Raw genomic sequence first — 15,322 nt, forward strand, 5'->3', positions numbered from 1 at the left:
CCTTATCAATCCATTTTATAGTGTCACCGGAACACTGTCTTCCCTTCCCTTAACAGTGATGTTTTCCTCTTCCTGACAAGGCCTTATAAAGTAATCCATGTTAATGATGGGATCTCTACTGCTTCCTCAAGAAACAGTTAAGCAAGAAACGAAGAGTTATGCTTTCCCCCCATTTCATTGCCACCAAACACTACCTTTTACAATTATTTTTCCTCTGCGGTGGAGTCTACACCAATGAATACATATACCGGTACCTGCCATTTCATTTGAAGGAAACTCAGATCCACAGAACATTATGCTGTAATAAATTTGTTAGTCTTCAAGGTGCTACAAGAGTCTTCATATTTTCTTTTCCAGGCTGCAACAGCTAACACACCTACCCCCAGAAAGGAATGATTGTTATGCTCTGCAATTCAGGCATTTGAAAATTCATGCTTCTTTTCCTTATTTAGCAAAGCCACAGCCAGTTGTCTGTTCTTCTGTTGTGCTAGTGTTTGTCTTTCTTTCCCAGGCATCTTTGACTCTCCCCACTCCTTGCTTTGTTTTTCAACCTACCAAGCAGGACAGCTGGGGGGAAAATGAGGGTGACAGTCTATCCCCTGCCTATATAAATATTTGACTGATAGCACAGCATCATTCCTTGCCATTTCCCCTTCCACTGGAAGTAGTCCCCTGTGTAAAAGAGAAGGCTAGGGTTTTTTCTTTCTTTCTTTGTTTCAAACTTATTTCTCCTATCACTTATGGCCTTAAAAACAAAACTGAAGGCAGTAGACTGGCAGAACATGGATCTGATTTTGGTCCCAAGAGAATTTGTGGATTCTGGGAATTGTTTCTGTGGATGAAAACATCCTTTGCTGCAATACTAATCTTACATCTTAATAGCAAACTCATCATCCAAGTGTGGATCCTCATGTAGCCTTAACAGCACCATCCACACACCAGAGGGTGGTATCAGCAGGCTCTGTGGGAAGCCACAGTTTTGCAAAGGCAGAAAAAGTCATTAGGGGATAAAACGCTAAGAAGGGAGAATATATGTTTATTAAAAAGTAGCTCAATGAGGACTGAGTATTGAGGAGGGGGGAACTGGGAAAAGGGGTGGGGGAGGAGAAAGAATGAATGATTGGCTGGGGGGGGGGAACCCTGAACAGGATAATTTTGCAATATAACATTTTGTTGCAGGTCCCAATTGATTAAAATCATGTTTAGAGAACTGCAATGGATACCAGTTTTGTTACCTTCCAAGATTATGTGAGTGTAGGGCATTTCTATCAGATCGAAACTATGGGCATCTGCCCATAGTGCCTCCTTTCTTGAACTGCTTGATATTCAGATCTCTACAGACCTCTTGGATAGCTAGAACATCAAATCTAATGTTAGAATCATTCGCAGCTCAAATGGTCCATGCTGTCAAATTGGATGGGAGTTTTGTCTCCTAAAGAGATTGCATGCTGTCAAGGTCACTTGTATAATTTCATGAAACATGGGTCTGTTTTGTATAAGAAAGGGCACAATCCATCCAAAGTTAAACACTTTTAAATCCTACAGATTTCAATGGGATAGTTTATCATCCAAGTAAATCTCTTGAATTTAAGTTAACAGGACATAAAAGCACAACTTTAGATGGATCGTGCCTTTCATCTTTATTTAAAAAAATTAAAATCCAACCCAATATGACGTGGCAAGCATTCAGTTTACACAGGGGTCATGAAAATAGAGAACATTTTCTTGCGGGACATACAATTGCACTAAGAAACAGATCTTACAATTCATATTAGTATAATCAACACCTGTCTATTACACAATCAAAACACCTGCCAAGTGAAAAGATGGTTAATTATTTTTCCCAGTGAATGTGCAGTTTAAAATAAATCTTGGTAACTTCAACAGCCATTTACAAATGTTAATCAAGGACTATGGTTAAAAATGACAAGTTGGTTTAAAGGGGACTGTTGTAACCCTCTTTGGCACATAGCAAAACTTGTTTTCCTCCAGGATTGCAGGTCTTTCCATTGTCCAAGGAGGAGTGAGGAGGTACAGGTGCTGGGCAAATGAGGGCAAACTTAGTTTACCATTACTTACCATTACTTGTGAACCAGTGCTTATGGTTTGTTTGCCTTTGACAAACCTTAGTTTACCAGGTTGGGCAGAAGGTAAGCAAGCAATGGTAAGACAGCCTCTGGTTACCCCCGAAACCTCAGTGTGCTGAAGAACAGAGCAGGGGAGGAGTGAAGTTCAGTCTTTTGAGCAGTGCAGATCAGCCTACTGCTCATTCACATGAAACCATAATTTAAACTATGGTCTGATGTGACATGTGAACCAAGTCAGCGGCAGAATGTAGATACACAAAATATTTCCCCAGCCCTTATCTTAGATTCTATATTTGATCATTTGGAAATATGTGGACGAGGATCCAAAGAACTAAATATCTTGTTCCATGACCCAAAGGGAACTTTGTGACTGTTTTCCTCAAACAGCAGTTGGCCCATACCATGCAGCAATTTGCTTTTGAACTGAAGAGAGCTTGAAAAAGGAGTTTATGATATACCATGAGTGTCTAATGTGCAAACAAAAAAGGTTGTAAAATAATCCCAATGTGCATACCTAAACTCTTGGGTGTGACTAAAGTAGTTCTTTGGATCCTGGCCATAAATATTTGGGCCACAATCCAAATGCAGAGTTAAGTGCACTTGGGCCAACTCATTTCAATGGGCGTAAGTGCAGAAGATCTTAACCTGGTGTCCTTTGAAAGCAATGGAATAACTTAAGCCACATGGCGTTGAGTTGAAGTGTCTGGGGCTCCAGTCCAGCTGTCCTTGGCTTCAGAAATGGGTATTAAAATGGCAGAAGTGGTTCAATGTTAGTAAATGCTAAGTTGAGAACATGGGTTTCAAAATAAAAAAATCAAACTTTACATATATACTGATCAGGTCTGAGTTGGAGGTGAGTGACCAGGGAAGGGATCTTGATAGGCATCAACAACACAGAAGGCTCAAGACCAATCCTTTCAAGTTAATACCAAGAGTGCAAACATGCATTAGCTTTTAATGTGTGCAGCTGTGAGCAAAATGCATTGTTTTGGATATGCCATTAACAGTTGTACACATAAATAAAAGTAACAGTTTTGGAGGAGCATGTATTCCATCCCTGGTATCTGAAGTACTTAGAACACAAAGCTCAGTTTGTACTTAGAACACAAAGCTAGATTGTAGCCAGTTTCTACATATATGGAAAGCCTCTCTTATGCTTTACAATTATACTAATTAAAAGGAAAACAGATTAGAATCACACCAATACCCATGTGCTAATTAAATGTGGCAAAGGCTGATCTGTTTCCTTTTTTATCTCTCTGCGATAACAAAATAGTAACAATGCCTCACCGCTGTATTGAACAATGAATTTCCTCCCACATTCACCCATACAACATATCTTCTGTTATTGTTTGGTCTTGTGTCTTTTGTTACTTTTTCTATTTGCTCCTAAGATAATTCCATTCCCCCCCCCCCACGGACCAAAATAAATCTTCTTGAATGAGTTGGTCTTACATTTGTCTCTTTAAACCAATGAGATAATGAGATAATACATGAAATTTATATTAAACAGTAACAGGAAGGGGGGGGGGAGGAAGATACTATAAGAGAAGCCGGAGCTTGCAATGTTAGCACATATTTAAATTCCACAGATGTCCATAGGATTTCAGCTGCCTGTGTACAGCATTGCAGCCAAAATGAGATGTGTGACAGCTGGAGTATTCCAGAACATCTGGATGGCAGGAGGTTGGACCTAGATCTTCCTCTTGCAGGTCCACAAATATGTAAACATTGTACACATTATTCCAAACCTACAAGCACACACATTGTGTTGCAAGGACCACACCCTTAACAGATTAGAAGCATTTCAGATACTATTTCAGAAATATAAGACTGCATTTTTTATTCTTAAAAAGTCAACCAGGCTGTGAAATAGTTTTCCTAGCATGTCATAAGGAGCCCTAGCTAACAGATTTTCGACTGAATACTCTTTAAAATTTGATCAGACAGCCAGCATATTAAATGCTGAATAGTTCCACCCTACCTCACCCATGCTTGCGACCAAATCAAAAATAACAAACACTGTATTTGTTCAAATCCCAAATCAGTAAAGTGGAGTCAGCGCAGGGGGAGGGGAAACCCACCAATGCTCACTTCAGATCCAAGTGGGAAAATGTAAGTAGAGTTTTCTCCTCCCAACTGAGTGCCCAGGGGAGAGCCAGACTACACAGCTGCTCTAATGAGTACAGACCAGAGCCGGAAAGTCTTTCCCATAGCAGAACTTGCAAGAGAGCAAAGACTACTCTAAGAACACCACACTGTTCTGCACTTAGAGTGCCTCATGCTTTTCTCAAATGCAGGAGTTCTGACGGCTTTTGCTCCATTGTAAGAATCTCAGCTTTCCTTTTCGAAGAAGCACATTAGAAGACCACTCAGGCCTATTCACAACAATGAATGTTTATTCTCATGGTTCTTATTACCAGGCCAGGCCCTGTCATTAGGCAGAGTGAGGCGGCTGCCTTAGGCAGTGTATGCTTTTGTCTGGCTTGAATGAGCCCTTCAGCTGTGATCAGGCCACCTGCTTGCCTGGAAGGAGTAGGGAGAGAGGTGTGATATGTGTGCCTGCACAGAAGTCAACTCCTAGGGGCTGAGAGGGCTTCTGCCCTTCCAATAAAATATTTGAGGGGGACAAGGGCCCCCAAGTTAATGCGCATTGCCATTCAAATTGTGTGCATGCACCGAGTCATGTGATGGATTATGCGAGGCGAGGCTTACCTGCCCCCCCCCCCATATTTTATTCAAATTGGCCTGTGTGCGTGTGTGCAAAGAAACCTCTGCATGGCTGGAATGTGCCTGATTGTACAAAGGTAAGATTCACAACCATTACTCTGCCCACTTTTGCATCTGGCTAAGCCCACCACTGGTTTGCGGCCCTCTGGAAGGCTGCCCATGAGGGATTGTGGGCCTTGGGATACAAAATGTGACAAAAGGATGGAGGCTGATCTGATGATTTGGGGGCTGGAGACAGACAGTGGGGGAAATTATGTTTATCTTCATGTTGTGAATGACTATATCTGCATGTGTGTGTGTGTGTGTGAGAGAGAGAGAGAGAGAGAGAGAGAGAAAGAGAGACTCTTACATACGCACACTAGGCAGTGTCACACACAGAACAGAGAGACCACATACCACATCCTGAAAGAATCGTGGTGACTGAACTTGTTAAGAGTGCTGGGAACTGTAGCTCTGTGAGGCATAAAAACAAATACAAAATACAAACAAAATATCTCCTTTGACTCCCCACCCCCTTGTGGATCCTTATGCTATGATTTTATATGCCTGTTGTCTTTGCCCATGGAGTTTTCTTGGCAGGGATACTGGAGTGGCTTGCCGATTCCTGCTTAAGAGTCTCTCAAGAGACTCTTGAGAGTCCCATGGACTGCAAGAAGATCAAACCTCTCCATTCTGAAGGAAATCAGCCCTGAGTGCTCACTGGAAGGACAGATCGTGAAGCTGAGGCTCCAATACTTTGGCCACCTCATGAAAAGAGAAGACTCCCTGGAAAAGACCCTGATGTTGGGAAAGACGGAGGGCACAAGGAGAAGGGGATGACAGAGGACGTGATGGTTGGACAGTGTTCTCGAAGCTACCAGCATGAGTTTGACCAAACTGCGGGAGGCAGTGGAAGACAGGAGTGCCTGGCATGCTCTGGTCCATGGGGTCACGAAGAGTCAGACACAACTAAACGACTAAACAATAACAACAACAATGTTATGATTTCCCCCCTGAATCTCCATAGTTCAGATTTTAACTACAAGTTTTCTGTCAATCCTAGTAATGAATGTAATTTTGTCTGTTGCGGCTTTCAGTCTGGTTATGCCCACTGCTGGAACGCAGCCTTCAGAGGCTTGCCAATAGTAAACATGGCACTTGGGCCCTCAAAGGTTCACCATCGCTGCTTAAATGATTCAATGAATGCATTTTTCACAGAACACAGTATGCCACAAAATCTGCCCTATATTGTTAATATTTTGAATATAAAATTAGAAAGACCAGAAGTTTCAAGTTCTCAATAATCATTTTTTCACAAATATACCTTACTGGAAACAACATTTGTTGTCGTCATCAATGCTGTTTTTAATTTAACTTTTAGGGTTGCTCCATTGGTTGGCTTTGACGCTGGGAACATTGCAAACCTGTCAGAAAATATTTTTAGCACTTCCTGATTTTGTCATAGGGCTCAAAAATGTTTTGTTTTTCATCTTTTTAAGTGTGCTTCTAATTCCTAGGAAATGTCATGTACAAAAAGTCAAGTAAGCAAATAAAATTTAGTGGCCTCCAAGAAGATTCAAATATAAATGGATGTTTTGCAGTGCGTGTGTGTGTTTTAGATTATTATTTTGCGCAAACTGTCTCTCAGTCTCTAGCTTGTCAGCAAAGGGTTTCTCAAGCATATTTCCATAACAGGCCTATCTTGAAGGCAAACCAGCAATGTGGAATACCTAACCCAGCTTGTATTCTGTTGCAAGTAAAAACAGTAAGTACATTTAAAACAAAGTGGAGCTGATAACACAACTAAGACAACAAACAATGCACTATTTTATAGTCTCACCTACATATTTCATATGCACAATAATGCAATTGTTATCCTCTAGGCTATTGAATGAGTTATTTCTACAAGGAAATGATGCAAACCTGTTTCCCAGGCACAATAATCTTTTTCTACCTGTAAGATTGCTGCTGATTGACTTCTAGGCTTTTAGGGAAAACAAAACAAAAATGCATGGTGAAATTATCACATACTGCTTAAGGGAAGCTATCAAGAGAGTTTAAATAATGGTTGACAAAAAAAACCTGAGAATCAAATATTAAATTCCTAACAAGGTTTTTTTGTTTGTTTTGTTACTTTGACTATCCGGAGTTAGATATTTATTTATTTATTTATTTAACATATTTAAGAGCTGCTTTTCTGAACAATTGCTACCTATGTTCAACATCAGCATAGTTTTAAGACACAATATCACAATATCAACAGTTGGGAAATGATGGTACAAAAAGATATGTTACTGAAGCATATGGGTGCCAGCCATATTGTAGAAGTGAGATCATTCCAGAGTAGGCACCACCACAGAGAAGGCCGCTTTCTGTGTTGCTGCATGATGGAGTTCTGAAGGTCATGGTACATCTAACAGGACCTTCTCTGAAGATCTTTGTGATCAGGTAGCTCTATATGGGGGAAGGTGCCTGTCTGAATCAGGAACTATGTGAGAGCCAGGAAGAAGAGGATCCTCTTATAGGAATATAGCCTCTCATTCTAGAGTTAGGAATATATGAAGCTGCCTTATACCGAGTAAAACCATTGGTCCATCTACCTCAGGATTGTCTAGAGTGATTGGTAGCTGCTCTCCAGGGTTTCAGACAGGATACCTACCTTGAGATGCCAGACTTTGAACCTGGGACCTTCTGTATGCGAAACAGGAGTCCTACTGCTGAGTAGAAAGCCACTGTTCTCTCTCAGCCTCAGATCCTCATCTGCAATGTGATAATAATAACACTAATTCACTTTTCTTTACTGTTGTGAAGTGCTTTGAACAGTTGAAAGTGATAGGTGAATTATGTCAGTTATATGAGTTAAGTATTTATTAACCAACACTAAAAAAAAACCCATCCCCAAATGCTTAACATTACATGACAGGCATAGTTGCCACTGCAATTATCCAGTTGTTGGCTTATATGTTGTTGTACCAGTGTGCACCAGTCTTTCAAGCTTTTCTTAAATGGCTTTTGAGGTGCCACATTTTGTAATGGAGCACAAATCTTTTTGTCCACAAATAGTAAATAACAGACATGTGAGTCTGCATCCTCAGTTGTGTGTCTTAAAGTACTGCTCTAGCCTGACCACAGACATTCCAGCATCACGCCTCACATCCCCATGGACACCATAGCTTTATTTTCACCACTAGAGCAACTAATTCCATGAGCACTCAGTTGAAAAGGTGTGAAAGCATTATTAGAACCAACGTAGTACTTTGCATGGCTCCTGTATGAATGCAATTAACTATTGTTATTGTCTTTGTTACTATCATAATTACCACCACTGTTATTACTTGTTTCATTCATGAATCACTTTAAACCCTACAGTGTCTGTACTAAACATGGTTGTCCTCCTCCATCACATTCTGGATTATGGCTTGTATAATTTATATTCAGTACGTAGTGCGGTCTTCAACAGAGGTTTGAGTGCCATCAAACAGAAGAGTATGGGATTTTGCTGCCAGATATTTAAAGTTCTAAGTATGAACCTCCTCCTATCTTACAGAGTGTAACAGAGTTAATGTATACACAACTATTTTAGCATTGCATATGTTCTTTTTAAGTGAATCTATGTGTCATTGCTGTAATGTGAATGGTCATAGGCATACATTCGGATATTTTGCAACTGAATCCACCCTTTTATTATTCTTACACATGCATATGTTCAGATTTAGCTGAATACATACAATGCAAAATTGAAAAATGGACAATCTTTCAGTGGTGCCATGTTTATTTGGCAACCGGCAACAACTGATGAAAACATTTCCACATTTGATAGGTGCTTCTGCCAATATGTGATTTTTTTCCTTGTTTCTATAACCCAAGCTACTGAGCATCCCAAGGGAAGTTATTAATATTATCTTGAGAAACTATTAACAGGCCTCCTCATTAGCACATTCCACCACCCTCTGCCCGTATCCCGTGTACACTACTAGTGCTTGGAATCAGCACTGATGGATGCTCAGTAAATAGTGAGTCACAGTATGTTAATATTGCTCCACTATGCTAATGTCTTTATCTATTAAGCATGCCAGAGAATTGTATTTGCTGTTTCCTTCCTGTTCACCTGCATGCATCTGCAGGGCTCTGCCCACAACCATTCTGCATGACAATATGTGCTTTCTGAATACCTTGATCCCACCCAACCTGTGTGCATCTGAAACAATTAATCACCGTGGCAGTGAAATATATACAGGGTACGTGGTTATATAAAATACACAAGCTCTCTTCAGGCACTACAACCATGAATGGACGACACAAGTAGAAAGGACTTTGGGGCCACACTCCTCTCATTGGGCTGCTCTTGTTGGCTTCCCCATGTCTGCAGTGGGGAGCCTTTTAATCCACAAGATTAAGGACTATGATCTAAAAGGCATGGATGGCCCCATGGCACTTTTCTTCCCATGCTGTCCCTTCATGACCAGAACACCTGAAGAGGACCACCAAGAGTGGCAACATAATGCTGTAGGAAAAGCCCTTTCATTGTCCATAAATAGCTGTACAGCTTAAACACTTTGGACACAAGCCAATCAAAGGCCCATTGATTTCAGTGGGAAAGGTTTAAACATGTGCTTAACTTTCATGGTGAAACCAATGGAATGTGAAAGTTAGGATCAATGTTAGACAAATTAATCTGAATGGATCAGGTGCTACCAAATTAAGCAGGATGATTATCTATCTCTATCTATCTATCTTCTATCATCTATCATCTATCCATATCTATCTATCTATCTATCTATCTATCTATCTATATCTATCTATCATCTATCTATCTATCATCATCTATCTGGGTTGCTGTTGAACTGACCTGCTACTTGCAGCAAAAGTGTGTTTCATTTTTCAACTTGCTTAAAAGTTATTCTGAATACAGTATTTACCCTTCTGTGAATGTGATATGCATGCTTTATGTGGCACAAATTGAAGCATACAAAAGATCAGTGAAGGATGCTAGGAAGGTAGGTGGAAGAGAAGCACACTAAGCCATTGTCGTGTGCCATTATCACCATGTTTTTTATATATTTTGCAAAACAAAGCATGCAGTGTCATTTTGTTGTTTTACTATTTAGCTTGCACACTCGAGAATAAAATGTAAATGCATTCATCATGCAGTAATGGGCTGTACTAGAAAGCAGCAACAGGAGGTGTGGTGGTACATTGGAGAGATTATTCTCAGGTATGCCATGATGCATGGTAGAATTAATTCCAAGGTGCCCACTATGACAGGTGTGAAGGGCAGGCTTAGTTAAAGAGACTATTTGGAATACAATTTCATTGTATAAAAGTCCTAGGGCATCCTTGGCAATCTGCTCCAGAAGGAAGGGGATTTGTGCCAGCTCTACAATACTTTCAGAACCAGTTCATCACACATCATCAGCTGAGGTGGCAATGATCACAGACCATTTTACTTCCATAGCAACTACTCAGTTCACATTATAATAAAGCTCTGTCCATGGTAGCTGTTCAGGGACAGCTGATTTCACAACTCCAGTGTATAAATAACAGCATAACTGCAGCTGGCACATGATAACAATGGTTTTGTTAAATGGACTCCACACACTTGAAAACCATTGTTAGCTGCCAGAAAGAATTCTGGTTACTGGAGAGTTCTGCTCACAATCTTTGGTTCTCACCATAGCTAATGTTATTTCTACCACTGATCAGCTTTACATTTACCTCCTAGCACTCTTTCCAGTCTGCCTAAAAGTGAACAATGTTAAACTGAGTGAGGGACTTATTCTCCTTAGTGCAGTCTGAAGGATGAGGGGTGTGATCATATCCCCTCATCCTCCACACTAATTCTGCCTGGGTTGGTGGAACAACCATTTATGAATACTCTCTGAGTGCTTCATTAATCACTTGCATCAAGAAATGCATCACATGAAATCTTCTGAGATGGTGGGTTGACAGCAAAAGGGAAGTTGAGTTATCTCCTTAAGTTTCTGCTGTCGATTAACCTTGTTTGACTATGAAGTTGTAACTGTGTGTCAGGCAGCAGAGGAACCAACCCCCATGGCAGGTTGCCAGGAACAGATAAGACAAGGAAAAGTCTGTACCACCTGCTTTTTATTCAATATTCACAGAGACGGTCTTGGGAATGCAGCCTCTTGGAATAATGGTGTTGCCCCAAGAGACTCTCCCCTCCCTTTTCTCCCACTTCCTCATTCGTCACCTTCTCCCCTACGGGTGGCACTGAGGGCCCTTTGCTTCTGAGACCTTTGCTCTACTACTTTCAAGGCTCACCGGGTTCTGGGAGAGGGGGTGGGTCTGGAATGCTTTCTAAAGACACTGCCCATCAGCTGTTGCCCTCCTGATGCTTCCTCTTCCTCCTCTCCCATTATTTCCCAGCTTTCCCCCTCATCTGCCTCTAAGCTGTGACCTCCCTCAAACTCCTGTTGTAATTCTGAACTGTCTTCTTCTCTGGAAGGGTCAGGCTGGGGAGGCGGCCTCCACCATTCCTCCTCTGCCCAGTCCCTGACACTGTGTGATGAAGGTTATTTGATCTAAATAGTGCCCTAAAAGAGCTCATCAAAATTAAGAAGCATCGTAAGTCATTGAGAATACTATTACCCACCTAGGCATAAGAATAACCCAGAGTCATACTGCTTCAGTCACTGGAGGAAGTACATAGCCACCAGGCAACTACCCATTGATAGCTCTTTTCTCTATGAATTTGTCCAACCTCCTTTTAAAGCCATTCAAGAAAGGCATGTTATCATATGGTCATTTACATACAGTGATTCCAGTACGAATGTAGGAATGTGTACAGTGATTCCAGTAGGAATGTGTTGAGTGTAAGATATCAATTAGGGTATTCTGGATTGCAATGATGCCTTCCAAAGGGTGGGGAGGCAGGACGCACTGGGCAACTAGGCCTGGAAGCCACCTACAATCCTGGCTACAGGATGAAGCCCACCAAAGGGCATGATTCTGTGGGCTCCATTCAAACCTGGTGCCATCCTTGCCACTAAGCTGTGTAAACTGGTAGGTAACCTTGGACCATTCACCATTTCCCAGCTTTATCTCAATTGTTCATTTTATTTTATTTTACATTTTTCTGGCTTTAAATTGCTTTTATGTGTTGTATTTCATATTGTCAAGTTGCTTTAATACATTTTATTGAAGTGAGTGATTGACATAATAAATAACAGCAACAATATGATGATAAAAACACAAGAATACGTTGCCCAGCCATGTGTACATTGGCTCATTTTCTGATCCTAATTGGAAATTTGTTTGAAAAACAAGAACCCAGCCAGCATCTGCAAATAAGTGTTTCTCTTCCTGTTTCTACTTTAGCTGTTGGGCTCTGATCCTCCTCCAAGTGGCTTTATTTGATAGATAATAAACATTTGTTTGTTCGGCTAGTAAAATAGTCACTGTCAATTCTGACCATGGAGATTTGAGTCAAAAATAGATCTTTAAGCTTGAAGCAGAAAGTCGACCGTGCAGGTTTCTCCTCAAGAGGTGTAACACATCTCATTACCACATTTTGGAAGAAATCTGCTGTTAACAGAGGATTTTCTTCTTGTTTCAAGGGCATGAATATAATTAACACTTTATAATTTATGGAGTGCCAACTGCTCTACCACACATCTCCGAAACAGTAATGTGCTTTAGGGAATGCAAAAGTGTGTGGCACCTGCAACTCATTAGGAGGGCAGATTTTTAAATATATATATCTATATCTATATAGATAAAGGTATTAAGGAAAGACTTGAGCAACCTGCAGTTTTTCATTTATTTATGTGGACAATTTGTATGCTACTTATATTTAGCAAATCTCTGGTTTACAACAGAATTTAAAACAACAGAATATTTAATAAAGGACATATTAATACCAGACACCATAAGACACAACAGCTAAACAGAATATCCCCTTTAGCTTCAAACTAAACATTAGCTGCCCTGAATTCACACAGGGATGGCAGTCCAGGATGAAGCTGCTGAATGCTAGAAAGGAATCGGGACATCTATTCTTTAGAAGGCTAATTAACAACTTTGAATGAGTTGCAACATAAATATTGCCAACAGACTATGCACTTTGAATGACACCTTATGAATGTAAATCGGTGGTGTAATTCTGGAACCTTGCAGAGCACAGTCAAGAATGACAGACAGACGACACTTGCTGCTGGTAAGACAGATCATGTCACACTGAATATGAGAAGAATATCAAGATAGCATTTGTAGAATTCTATCAAATGTCTAGCAAAAACCCAAGCTAGACTGCTATGATCACCCTCCCTTTCGTCTATACTCTCTTATTTCCTAGCTGAAATGTCAGGTGGTCCCTATGTTCTTGGCTTGTTTCTCTTGTCACAGAGCACATAGCTAGATAGAAGTCATCCATATTCTGCAGGGATCCTAATCCAAACTCCCAGGGATGTCCTCACATTCGTTTCCCAACACAAGGTGATGAAACCCAAGTCATATCGGAGCACTGCAACATTTCTCCATTATTTTTTATTAAGATTGGGATGCATCTGTCTGTTAAAGATGGAAGTGTGGATGATAAATATGCTAGAGTGAGGGGGCAGGGAGAAAGAAAGAAGCTCTGAGTCACTACATGAAACAGATGCAATTGCCCCAAATGTTTTCCTTCCTGCATTTTCATGCAACAAATAAACTACACATAGTTCCAGAACGTGCAGGCTGCCGAATACATCAGTGCAGTGCTCAGCCATTTCAAGGTGGTGATGGGGTTTGGTCCATACTATGCCACTAGACCATGTTTCCTGCTTAGAGCAAAATAACAAACCTAAATAGAGATCTTAATCAACTTTAAATAAGTGACAGTTTCTTTGCAGTGTTCAGCTTGTTTCCAGATATCACTAGGGACTGGACAGTGGTTGTCAAAAATATGTTTATTTGCAACTGTGGAAATGCCACACCTGGATCAGAAAACAGACACTCTAATTTTTGGGGTTCCCCCCCTTCCAAATTTACATATTAGAAGAATACTGTTAATTTTTCATGAATGATTGCACATTGTGTTTTTAAGGGCATGTTTTCTCCAAGATATACAGTACACTTTTCCTTGGGAAAAATAAATATTAATCACTATTCCCAGGGAAAAAGAAATGATATTCACTTTTCTCAGGAAAAGTGTCAAGATACTTTTTTATATGCAGTTTTTAGCCTCCTAGCAAGCTTCCCTACCAGGTCACACCACCAGTCCACCTAATTCAGTACTGTTGACACTGAGTTGCAATAGCTCTGTAGAGTTTCAGAAAGGATATTTCCCAGTTTTACCAAGAGACACCAGGGATTGAACCTGGAGTCATTTATATGCAAAGCAAGCACTCTACCTACTGAGCTACAGCCCTTCAAAGACCCCCCCACCTCATTCTATCATTTTTTGACATCTTTGCAGCTTTCCTGTTGTTATGTATATTCTAGATTGCATTACTATTCACTCAACTTGGCATACCAGCCTTGGGTGCAGAAAATATGAAAACATGATGAGAACACAGAGGTTTCATAGTTCCATGAAACAGGGACACAGAGAGAAACATGGCAGAGAGTTCTATCCCCATTGGAATGTATCCTGGTGCAGTGCTGTCTTTCTAGAAAAAGAGGTGCCAAAACTCACCATGAACACCTCCCTCCTTCTCTTAGAGTGGCAATGGTGCCCACCTGAAAGGTGCCAGAACTGAGTTCTGAAAAAAGGCCCTGCCTGTGGGCATGTAAATCTGGTTACACAGGAGCAAAGGAAGCCCAGAAGTTGAGGCAGAGCCTGCTAGGAAACAATAAAGAGGGTTTATAAAGAGGGTCAGACTTGTGGGATGTAATATCACAAAAGCAGTCAAATACAACATTTCCTGTTTGCCCAGAGTGGACACACAGGGGGATGTTGCTCCAGCCAGGAGGACTTCCTGTCAAATCTGGTCTGGAAAATCCTTCCCCTGCGTGTGACCAGGTAGATGGGTGTGACCCTGACAGACCCTATGAAAGGGCTGGTCATGCAGCCATCTTCACCTTTTCCCTTTCGCTGTTTCGTCTTGTTCCATCTTGATGACTTTTGCTGTGTGCTGGCTCTCAGCCAGCCGCACATGGGCTCATCCCTCACAAGAGGATGAACCCACACCTTTCTCTGTAACTGTAACTAAAAGCTAAAGCCTGCCTTCAGGATCATACTGTGAACTGAATGTAAGTAAACCTTATCACTACTTTTAAAAGAAGACTGTTGTGTCATTATTGTTTTTAAGAGGGAACAAAAGGGGATTTAGCAGGAACAATCCAATCTGGAGAAGCCAGACTGGATTGCTCAACTCAAATGGTTCTAACGAATCTATCATCTAGCTTCCTGCTATGTACAGGGAATGTGCTCTGCTACTAGCTCACTAGCGTGAGTGAGGAAGGATAATATAATCAATATATCCTCTCCTACTATCCTCAACATTCCCATAAGACTGAATGTCGTCTACACAAGCCTTCACAAGCCTTCCCCACCCCTGAAGTCCTGGTCGCATGGAGAGTGGGCA

Source organism: Podarcis erhardii (assembly GCF_964252035.2).
Source record: "Podarcis erhardii genome assembly, chromosome: 1".
In the NCBI taxonomy this organism is placed as follows: Eukaryota; Metazoa; Chordata; class Lepidosauria; order Squamata; family Lacertidae; genus Podarcis; species Podarcis erhardii.